The following is a 13,024-nucleotide window of genomic DNA, read 5'->3' on the forward strand; positions in this document are numbered from 1 at the left end:
ACTCTTACATTTTGCTATTCATCCCTCGGTACTCTATTCTAGTCACTATTCCTTAATTATATCAGGCATGTTTTTCTTTCAGGTTCTTTCCTTAGAAAGCTCCAAAGCTGACTATCCCATTTCCCTAAATCTTTCCTCAAATGATACTCTTTGAATGAAACTTTTCCTTTCTAAAAATGTCTCCATTCCCAAAACTTTATTTCTATTCCATGCTATGTATATTTTTTCTTATTGGTACTCATCAAAATCTCATATACTAGGTATTTTGTTTATTTTCTTGAATATATTCTGCCTTTCCTTTTTAGGAATAAGTTTCATGAGACAGGTGTTTTCATTTTGCTCACCGTTGTATCCTCAGCAAATGAAACATTGATTTTATATAGTACACATTCAATACAAAAATATTTGTTGGATGAATGTGGTGGGGCAAGAAGAGGACTATTTTAATCTCCTCGTTACTTGCAATCGAAAATGAAATCCAATCCCTTATTACACACAGCTTCGATATGGCCAATCAACACCATTAAGTATCCTTATGAATACAGAAAGTCAGGGGAATGACTATTGATTTAATTCATGCCCAAGATTATATGACTTCAATTTAAATATAACAGAAGTTGAAAACTTTATCAAGATTCTTCAAGATGAAATCTGGGATTTGAATGAAACAGACTGTATATGTTAGGTTTATATTCAGAAATAATAGGCTCACTTGATTAATTGCTAGTTGTTATAATCTATAGAAGTTGCTAAATAATATATGCTAACTAATCAATCACTGTAAGCTTATGTAATTCAGCAGTGTAAGGAAATGATTAGCTCTCTGCTTGGTGAACCCCACCCTATAGGGTATTTAAAACACACAGCCTGATTCCATGAAGTCAAGGGTGAATAGAAAATCTGCCATTTGGCCCTGTTGAGACAGTGAGGGGCGAGATAAGGAAGGGTTCCTTTGGAGTATTAGGCTTCCCTTTTCCTGGCCCTTTTCCAGAGAGAGCAGGCTTTTCTTGGAGCTTATTTTTGTCTGCCTTTCGGCAGTTCTGGGTTGGCAGCCTCTGGAGCCCTCTGTCCGGGATGTATGGGAGGCAGTAAGGAAAGCCAGGAATACTGTGCCATGTCATTCCTCCAGTTCTGTGGTTCCCAGGCAGTTCACTTTCTTCTCCTCACCTTTCAGAGTACTTCTTTGCTTGTTCGTTTTGTTATGTATGGGGTTTCTAGATGGAGTAAAAGGAAGAAATGAGGCTTATTTAGTTTTTTAGTCTAAGAAAAATCAATTTGCAAAAGAGTAGAATTTCATTAAATATAAAACACTTATTCTTATGCTATTATACTATGGATGTTTTCAGCAATTAGGTGGATCAGAAGTTGTTTATATGTTCATTGATGTTCTAAAAATTATTGTCATGAATTTTCTGATACTCGGAGGAAATCTTCATTTCTCCTGGTAACTAGATCTTGACTCCCAGCTTCCTTCCTTAGAGTCTAAAAAAATGAAATAATTCTTATTTAATTCCATTTTAAACTTTCAGAAAGTACTGATTTCAAGGTTTTACTAAATATATTCTGTATCAAATGTTCAACATTTATTTCGTTTGTATTGTATCTTCTGTGAGTTTTTACAAAAGCAAACTTCTATCATTAGTCCTTTTAAACTGATTTACTTTTTTAAGAAAAGAGATATGTGAAAAATAAGGGTAGTAAGAATTTTTTTCTCTCCAAAGTTCTTTTCAGTGAGAAGGTTGAATTTAATAATATAACTTTACATCCTCATTTATTTTGAAATTAAAATAAATGACCACTAAGGACATAAAGCTTCTGAACATGGTTTTTCAGGATAACAATATGAAGAAACTTTAAGGATAGTTTTCTTATATACAAATTAGAATTATAATTCATACCTTTAATCCCAAGAATATTATTTTTTGCAGTAAAGAACTAAAAATACTTCCAATTCATGTACTATCATAGTTGAATTCTAGATGTTTGAAAGATTCATATATACATAAATATGAAAAGCATATTAAAAAATCAGTGAGTAGGTCATGAAAACATGACATAAAATCAAGGAGTGGAGTCAGGGACTAAATTATTAAAAATCAGATATGATGGTAAGAAAATTCATCAAATTACTAAGATTTGAAAACCTAATTGAGAGCTGAAAATGTAATACTTAAATGAATTACAAACTATATTGAAAGGAGCAAATATCTTTATGCTAATGCCCAGAAAAATACCAAATGAACTTCTTGACCCTTGCATTTTCTCGACTTTGTATTAGCACGTTTTCAGTGTCCAGAATATTAATGCTCTAGAAATTAGCAAAGGGCATTAAATTATAAATATAGAATTCATTTTAAGTATGAAAATATTTTTGTATCGTTTTGGTAAATAGTTATTCTAGATATTCTAAGACAATTCTTATTTAAAATATTTTGTCCAGTGTTGTTCAGGCCATGTGTTATTTACCTTAGTGTAGAAAAAAATTCCTTTTAGCTCTTTTTTTTTAAAGTTTTTGAAATATCCCTCTCACCGCAAAATCTTTGGGTGACATTCAGAAAAAAATTACATTCCTGCAACATCTGCTAACAGACACTGAAATTCTCTCCTAAAACATTACATTTTATTCATGAGTACAAAGAAAACCTAACATTCCTCAGAACCAAAACTATCATCATCTAGACTTGACTATATTATGGATTTAAAAACAAAAATATTATTTACTATCATGATTATTCATTTTTAAATGCTGGTTCTTTATTCTCCGTGTCACATAGGATTTTTTAGCAAACTATGAAATAAATTTAGTGGGTCCTGCTCAGCATTTAAGAAAGAAAATATGATAGACAAATGTAGACTAGAATGGAAGAGAATAAAAATATACCAGAGTTCATCACATACAGTAAGAGAAATATAATTTTACAAACATTGAATTTATAAATTTACCGAATTGTGATTTAATTACATTATTTACTATGTTTTCAAAAAAAACTAACTGCTGGAAGACATGGAAGACTAATGCTAGATATATTTCCGTAATGTTTATTAGGGCTTAATATGGTGCCACATACTCTACGAAGCACTTCATGTGCATTCCTCTTACTCCCGACAAGAACCCTATGAAATATGTATTATTTGGGGGAGTCACAAACTGAAGCTTAGTGAAGTTAAGATGATCAAAGTTATACAGCTAATAAATAGAGGGCAGTTTCAAACCCACAGTTAGACTGCAGGTTCCATGTTACATATCACCATGTTGTATGGGTAGCATAGCAATTCCTGAATAAATGAATGCACATACTGATGTACACCTGTTTGCCTCATGGAATAAGTCATTTTTTTTTTAAATGAATGAAGACACTAACAGTTCTGGGCCATGAGATTTCACAATTCCAGTTAGAAAAAAAAGTTAAGAAAAAAAAGGCTAAGTATGACATCAGCGGATTGCAGTGCACTGTATTCTGAATTAAGCAAGGTGTTAACCAAATTGAAAATATCTAACATTGGATATTAGTAATGATTAATTCAGTATTCATTTTTCATTGTTAAAAATAATACTCATTACCTAATACATAGACAATACTGTATGAGAAACTTTTGGGGATGTGGGGAATACATACATTTCTCTTTTTATATCAGTACCATGTCTTATTTCAAAAAATTTGAAGGACAGTACAAAAATGTGTGTGAAAGTATCAGTAATACTCTTTTCTTTATGTGGATTTTATTCCATAAATAAGGTGATTTATAGAAAGAAATATTAGGTGCAGTAGGCTCGCTGAATGAAATAATTTGATTAAGGAACTTATGGCATAACTAGTGAAGCAGATATACAACAGAGACATGTTGAAAATAAAATAAATATATAAATCACCTCAGTATTGTGATAATTATAATCACTCTCTTAAGAATGATAAAACGAATTCTGCCCTAAGAAAGTACATAGCCTTAAACAACGTAAACTCTCTAAGTTTTAAAATTTCTCATCCAATAAATAGAAAAGTTATTTAAAGTAGGCAACTAAAATTTCTTTTTGGTCAGAAATTTTTCAATGCACTAGCCATTATGACAGGAAGAAATAAAAAGGCAAGAACCAATGGTAACCCATGGAGATATAAATTCACTCTTGCTCCATCGTCCGCCAGCAGGTCTTTCATGAGCTGCTTTCCTTCACAGGCCCGCCGGCTCCCTCTTCCTGCCTGTACCCATTTATTCCAAGTTGTCTGTTTTGCTTTGTTCTCCTTTACTCAAAGATTTGCCTTTTCTGGGTGAAATGTGAAATCTACTTAAATAAACTCTCCTTTCTAAATTTTGTTCTTTGGAAGACTGAGTTTTGTGAGGCGATTCTATAGAAAGAAGAAAGTAGAGACAGAAAAAAGATGAGGCAAAGACTACATGATTCATGATGTATACATCATGGAGCTCGTGGGGCCCCTGAAGGCCAGGTGCTCAGAACCCCTCAAGGAGGTTTCATATACAGGCATTCCAGTCTCGGGAGAACAATCTCCCCTCCCCGCAGTCCTGCAAGCCTAGCACAAACACAGTAGCATCACTGAGCTTCCAAAGGTTGGTAGACTTGTCCATATTAGACGTAATATTTAAGGCCGTCTTTCCTTTCCTAGGACCAGTCAGCCTTCTGATTGCTCATGCAACCTAATGGAAAAAGGGTGAGTTGCTGCAGTAACACTCTGGATTTATGTTGATTACATTGATATTTGTTGATTTATGTTGATTAAAAGAAGAAGAAGAGGAGGAAGGAGGAGAGAAAAAGAGGAGGGAAAGAAAAACTAAAACAGTAGCATTCCATTCACATCTGAGTTTTGGAACAAAGATTTATATTTGACATATAAGGCAATTCAACCCAAGCTATAAAATTTTGTGTAAGTAGAATATGCATCATAAATTGATATTAGCCACTGGAATTAGAGACAACTGATTTGGAGAACTATTGCAAAGAAGTAAATGTAAATACTCAAGTCATTGCAGAGGCAAATGTAGATACTCAAGTCATTGCTGACAGGAGTTTTACTAGTGGAGTGGGGAGTCTGAATTTAAAGATGATACAGAATGAATAAAAGGATTAGGTAGAGTCCTGGGTACCACCCAAAGTACAGCTTACACATAGGGGTAGGCAATGCGGACAGCCATTCCCTGTGATAGAAATGATGACATAAGGGAAATGAGCCCTGAGTATTACAGGAATGTTTCAAGGTTGGTCACAAAACCCTGCTCAGTGATATAGAGGTAGTGACTTATTAAGTGCCTGAGAGCTATGGCTTCTGAGGCCATTTGATCTTCTAAGAGCAGAAGTCAGATTTTAGTGAGTGTAGTCCAGTAATAGAAAACCTTACAACAGATTTGAGGGCATACCGATCACCGCAAAACCACTTTTCAGACAGGTAATGGAAAGAAGTGTATGTTAATTTTGAGATTAAAGATTTCGGTAACGTGAATATCGAACCAGATAGCTTTTTATTGTGTAATGTGGAAGAAATCTAGTCAGAATTGACACTAACAGATACATAAGCATGGCGGGCTGCTACGAGCCACACTCACTGAACTTCCTGATCTCTTCAGAATTCCTATGGCTGACAAAAGCAGTGGAAGAAGAAATACTGTCGGTTGTCCTGTGCAAGGGAGACCAGGAAAATATCTATTTATCTATTGGTGCTAGCATCAAGTCCTTAAGGGCTGGGGAAAGCTTATCTCAGCTGTGAAAAGCCCGGGCTGATAATTTGCAGGATCGCCAAGAATGAAACCCCACTGCAGTACCTTTCAACGCTTGTTCTTTCAAGTTCCCCACACTTCCAGCACTCCTGCAAACACAAATCATGGTTATCTGTAATACCTCTTTTCCCCCAGTGTGTTTATTAGATGGAGAACATTTCTTTTCCAGCCTGTGATTATATTGGCTCCTGCATAGTTTCTGTACATTGCTGCAGAAGTAGCCATAAGGCATTTATTGTTTCCTGTGTTGCGGGGAGTCTTTCTTAGCTCTTCTGTGAATGAAACTGCCTGTGTCTATGAATCAGCCCTCATCTGGACACATTTCGAGTCAGGTGTGATTGTTGTTCTCTGAAAGAGTGTCCCAATGGCCGGAGCCACCTTCACTTGGGACTAGACCTCAGCTGACCTTTGCTCTATGCCCTTAGGGAGCCCTGCCCCTGTTACTGGCACCTCTTCTCTGGCAGGGACTCCTGATCTTTCTCATAAGGAAAATTAGGCTGATAAAGTATAAGTATTTTTAGATAAATGATGTAGCAATATTGGCAAGCCATTTATGAAAACCTGAGACTGTCCAGTAGACACCATTTAAATCACTTGATTTCATTATAATATAACAATTTGCCATAACAGCAGAGAAGCTGTGTAGATCATATTTCTTTAAATCCAGAAAGTCTTAATTACAGAGAAATATTCTTCCATTCTGAAGGCTGCGATTAATGCTGCAATGGCACTCTGCCTTGTCAACTTTAGAGTGTAGGGAACAGTTCCAGAAATACAGCAGACTTCTTGGCTGTGCCTCTTGTTTATGAAATACTTTATACATTGACATTTAGAAATTTCTGTTTACTTGATCTCAATTGGTCATATATTACATAAAAGAAAATTAGAAATGATTATAACTTTTCCCAAGTCAGGAAAAATTCAATATCTAGTGCATTCTGATTTTTCCTGTGCGCCACTGAAAAATACATTTCTAAATTTCAGATGCCTTTCTAACTATACGACTGGTAATGATGATGGGCTTTGTGATTTTCTAGCAGAAACCCTGATTGTGATGCAATTCAGTCATTTACCCTTATGTTATGATGTTTTCTAACAGAAATATAGGTGATCTAAACTGCTGGAAGGTGGACTCGTATTATGTGTTACCTTTCTTTAGGTAGATTATTCTGAGATTCTTATTAAGAAAAAACCACAGTAAGAGGTTATAAAAGTAAAGACAAAGTAAAAAATATATAAAGTCCTTGAAATGGGCTATAGGTAGAAGATGGGGATTTTGAGGATGAAGTCAAATACAAAGATCAATAGTGATGAAGCAAGGCATAGCTAATATGCCATTTTTTTAGTCAAACACATTATACAAGGTAGAAATTAAACTTTTGAGGCATGTTTTAACATTTTACTGTTCAGCTTCATCAAAACAACAAAGGGAGAAATATATAGCAATAAAAGAACTGTAATATGATTAGACTGTCATCAGCTAGATAATTCTCATGTCAGCCCTCCAGTAAAATGACAGTGGTTTTAATACAGTAATTATTTGGGTGTGATATGGTCCTTATTTCAAAAATTCATTTTTTATTTAGCCATGTACCTCTTATGGATAGAGTGGTTGGCTTGACACTGTCTCAGTCATATGCCTTTGGATCATTTTGTTTGTGGTTTGTAGCAAGAGTTCCTTGTCATTTCTGTATAGTATTGAGACAGGGCAAAGCCTTTCCATTTTTCATTGCTAAAGGAAGTACAGTAGTAGTATGGCACTGGTTTAAAAATCTTATTTGTAAGAATAAATCACATTTGTTTAATTTTTCTGCCTCAACTGGTCTTGCAACATTATTTTCACCCTCTGAATATGCTTTTGCCATTGTTCTATACTAATTTATTTAAGGTAGTACAGTGAGTACATATTAATTTACTCAATATATATTCACTAATAACCTATTATGTGTCAGGCACCTTTCTTCATACCAAATTGAATATAAATATCAGATAAAGATCTGTTGGGTGACTTCATTAATGCTGACTTAAAAAGATCCTTCATGCTTGTGGTTAGGAATGAAACAAAGAAAAGCCACTTCTTGAGAGACATTTCCATTTCAGTATATAGGCGAACCATTGGGAAATTTAATTTGTTTCTGATAAATCATAATTAGAATTATAGGAAGAAAAACCTACAAAATTTAGGACCTACAAATGGTCCTAATAACATGTTACATTGCAAGAACTAATCAGCTTAACAACCTCTACAAACAATTTTTCCAATGTTTTATAGAGCTGTCAAAATTGTCTTTCTGAGTTTGACTTTGGCTCAGTTGTGGATACCTGCACTCTAAGATTTAACCTGCTCGGCAAGGTATGGCTGTCAATCTGTCAGAGCCACATAGCTGACCATTCTTAGGGTTCTATAATAATCCATTATCTTAGGGAGAGTGTATTATATCACATGAGCACTACATTTGTGGAGTTTAATTCTATATGTTTCTCATCTATTATTTAAAGACCATAACAAAGAAATTACTATTTTAACCTCCTATTTCTCACAAAATATCATTAGTTTATTTATGTTAGGTTAACATTCTCAAGTTCTTTTTAAAGTAGGAGTTCCCATTTTATTTTGTGATTATTTTACTTTATTTTGTTTTGGCTTTATTCATGCCAACAATATTATCTGCTTATCTAGTACCTTCATTCCAAGTACTGTGTTATTCCTTTGAGGATGGTAAGGATAGGCCTTATTCCCCGCCCCCCCCCCAAAAAAAAAATAAAGCAAGGTGAAAAAACCCAAATATGAATAGACTAGAACTAGTATTCATAAAGCACATGGCATGTCACAGGGCACCCTCATGGTTGACTTTGAAACATAGTTAGGATCGATCTTAAGCTTCTACTTCTTGACTTTTTTATTATGGTTTGCCTTGATCGTAAGTTTCAAATATCAGGATCTGCATGTACGTGATTTCCTTTTTTATATTACCATGTGCATTTGTCTTAATTTATTGTAATTAAGTTATGTACCTTTTCCAATATGTTATGTGCTCCCTCAAGGCAGTGAATGTCTCTATTATGCTACTGCTATATCCTTTATATGTAGCGTAGTGCCTGCAAGACAGTAAGCCTTGAAAATAATGTGTAGAAAAAGCAAATTAATATCTTAAAAATGATAATTATTTTCTCTATGGATAATGAGGATAATTATGTCAAGGATCATTATTACGCTCTCACCAACTTAGATATATGTTTTGTTTTGTTTTTCCTAGAATTTAAAGTCCGTAGGACAATAGATTAAAAGCATTTTTCCCTTGGGAAAGTAGACTTCTTTTAAAAAATGTGTGTGTGTGTGTGTGTGTGTGTGTGTGTATACATACAAAGTATTGTTAAGTATGTTTTACAAATACACATTTATTTGGTTAATACATTTGGAAAATGTATTCCATATATCAAGTATTCTTGAGCTTATGCCTATTAAATTTAAAACTGGATAATTGAACACTTGAATAAAATAATTTGATATTAATTTAGATAATTATTACAAAACTATAATTGAATGTAGTCCAGAATATTTTTTTCTAGGAAAAATTGACAAAATATAACAGGCACAAAATACCAATAGACTTTAAATAAGAGAACCTTATATTTATAAAGCATTTTTCAGTTTATTAATCACATTCCTACACATTTTCTCATGTTATCATTAAAAAAAATTTATGGTGAAACAGGACTCATTATCCTCATTTTACAGAAACTGAGTCTCAAAAAAAAAAAAAACAATTCATGGGAGGAAAAAAAAAAAAGCTGTTGAGTGGAGCAACCATGGCTCAGGCACATTTCTGCTGTTTTCAAATCCCATCATTTTTCTACCAAGAGGTCTTGTGTATCAGGAGTAGATATTCTGAAGAGGACCTAGTAGACAGGGTAAATACCCATTTTTCAGAAGACAAGAAAAAGGAGATAAAAAGTTTAAAATCTACCCTAAACATAAGGCCATACCGATAATCTGTTTCTGAGCTATCACTAGCAGTAGTTTGTGCTTCTTCATTGCTTCACTTTTATCATTTCCTTACCTTAAATAGATGCTTATTCTTGATTGACACATTTCTCAACTCTGAGATGAACGTTTTTAAAATTGAGTTTAAGAATTTTCAAACAGTCATCACTTTCTTTCACATCTTTTGTGAAGTCTTCCCTTAGCTTCAACCCCACGTTCAAACCTAAGCTGGGGATTCCTTCCCCTTGCCGATGGAGTAACTCCTGTCGATTTCCAGAGCATACTTACCAATTATACTTCATCTGCATTTCTTATCCACTTAACCATAAGGTCTTGGGATTTAGTTTATTTAAAAATTAAACAAACAAGCAAACAAACAAAAAACACAACCAGGGACTGTACTAAATGCTGAAGATGCAAAACTGAGAGCAACCATCTCTTTATCTTTGAGGAATTTAAAACCTAGTAAGGGAAAACAGAAAACAAACACACAGACAGATCATCCAGTGGAATGTGGAGTGTGTTGAGATAAAGACTGGAACTAAATCTTTTGTGGACTCTGTGGACAGTGGTCAGAGACTACTTGATTTCTCAATAGGAATGCCAAACTGTTAACTGCTCTCTATAGGCAAAGATTCTACATCTGTTTGGTGAAATAAAAATAGACTGCTGTTTTTTTTCCTGAAAATCAAACTAAATGCATTGATTGGCAATAGAAATAGCCAGACCATGGAGGCTGATTTTTTTTTTTAAATCCCATCTAGTTGGAAATATCCATTGTTGACCAGTATAAAACTGGCTGCACAGCAATTGCAGGTAACTCTTAAGTGTATTGATTCCTTGCAGGAAAAATTTATTAAATATATTGATTAATATATAAATATATTAATCTCTAGAAATTATAATGAAGAATTATTAGATAGAATGCAAGATTTGTATTTTCCAAGAGATTTTTCCAAAAGGTGATCCTGTTATGTCAATGCTTCAGTAGCCTTTGAATCACTTTAAGCAAATAAATAACATTCAAATTAGATTGTATCTCTATCTGTAATCTACTTGATGCATCAAGAATTAGAAAGGTGCAAGGAAGTTTGAACCTTGAGAGTTCTAACTCTGAAAAGCCTCAAAAACTTGCTGTTCCAAATTTCCATGAACAGATGCTAGGGAGCCTCAAGTAAGCTCACTAGGACCTTGTGCCTAGCCACGGGGAACTGCTACTTAGAACTGCTATTATCACACATGGAACCATCTCAGAGAGCTGGCAGCATCCCACGGACATGAATAAACATGAGAGATGCCATTTCATAAACAGGCATAAGCATTTGCGAACACAGCAGTAGGTCTGCATGTCCACACTTCTCTTGGTGATTAGAAGAATTATTTTTATCTTTGTGGCCATCCCTTTTTACAGTAATGACTTACCAAGTTTTAATAGGAAAAAACAATTCCACATGCTACTTTCTATTGGCTATTTCTTTAACCTCTGTCTCTACTCTAGAGGAGCACATAGCTCTGTTTATGTTAATTTCTTATTAAGGCTTGAAAGAGTCTAGCAGAGCACACCTACCTGATTATGTCAACACTGTCAGTCACCCATCAGCTCCAACTAGCTTAGCTGATAACCTGTATATACTAAGTAAGGCACTAGTCTTCACTCCCTTTATGGCTAGAATGCAAAAATATCTAGCCCTATTGTATTGTCTACTTCATTTTTATCTTTCCAATAATTTCTATTATCTCTACTAACTCTACTCTCCATCCTCTAGATGAAAAAAAAAAATGAATGAAAAGACAGTTCCTTTTTTTATTTCATGAATAAAAACTTTTCTAAAGACAAACATACACTTATAGTCTATGAGTAAGTTGTATTATAGTGCTTATTCCCAGGATATTAGAATTCTAATAATCTCACAGACAAATTGTTCTAACCAAAATAACATCTCATAAATTTGATATATACTTGTGTTGAGTGAAAGTTGACAGTATATATTTTCCTTATTTTATATATTTTATAATTGTATACTCTTTTAAAAACATTTTTTATCTATCCATCTATGTATTATTGCAAACACTGTATATACTAAATCATTTTAAAAATGTGGATATATATGCATATAATGATGTGTACATTTTATATAATTTGTGTATATAGATATAGAATTCAAAGGAATATAAAGTTACAGAAACAGATAGAAAATCAGATGATTGCTTTAATTTCAACCATTATTAACTCTGTACTGTTTAAAACCCCACCTGTAAGCTGAGTAACATAATGTAAGCCAGGAAGAAGGTGGATTTGTATTTATTATATCACTTTATTAAGGTTTATGTTCCTAAGTGAGAATATAGGCTATTGCTGTAATGAAATTATTGGTGTCTTGAAGCAAATGCAGTTTTTGCAATAAAATACTTGATTGGTGCAAAATTTTCAGACATAAAGAATAATAAAAGATTGAATATTAATTTATCTACTACCGATAACTTTATAGCCTTACAGGGCATTTGGTCCCATCCAGAACATCCATGGAGGCATTTGGTTCATGCCAAATGGCCTTTGATATTTGGTTCTGTATAAAATGTCCACATTTAGAAAACGTCCCTGGATGCAAATGGCTCGTAACACTCATTTCTACTTTTGGTTTACAGGATAGATGCATAAAAAATACTATCATTGCTTTATTAAAACATACTAAACTGTGTTTATTGGTCCAATAATTGTGTTGTGGCTGTGTTGCCAATAATAATGCTTCTTGCCTTGGTATTCTAGCTGGTGATGGAACATGGGATGAGTCGATGGGTGGGCATGGACCAAAGTCCCTGCGGATGTTTCGGACAGGACCAAATGTCTGCTAATACCTTGAAGCCTCTGCAAGCTACCCAATATTTTCCCTGTCACCATAACATACAGGTGTCCTCCAGTGTAAATGATATATTTATTATTTCCCAGAATTTTTTATAGTTTTACTTTATGTATCTATTCCTAAACAACGTATCGCATAGTTATCTATTTTTGATCTTTATGTAAATCAAATTGTGCTGTATATATTCTCTCATAACTTTCTTTTTAAATCATTTTGGCTTTTGGGATTGAGTCATATTAATATGTAATTGTAGTTCCATGACATTCACTGCAGATAGTACGCTATAATTTTTACTTATCCATTTATTGTTGATGCACTTTTAGATTACTCTTTCTTTTTCCCTTTTTCCCTTTTTTTTTTTTTTTTTAATGCTGCAATAAAAATCCCAGTGCATTTTTCTGGGTATGCATACATGAGTGAAATTGCTGATTCATAGGCATCCAAATGTTCCACT

This window comes from Rousettus aegyptiacus, unplaced genomic scaffold, assembly GCF_014176215.1.
Source record: "Rousettus aegyptiacus isolate mRouAeg1 unplaced genomic scaffold, mRouAeg1.p scaffold_m13_p_11, whole genome shotgun sequence".
Taxonomy (NCBI): Eukaryota; Metazoa; Chordata; class Mammalia; order Chiroptera; family Pteropodidae; genus Rousettus; species Rousettus aegyptiacus.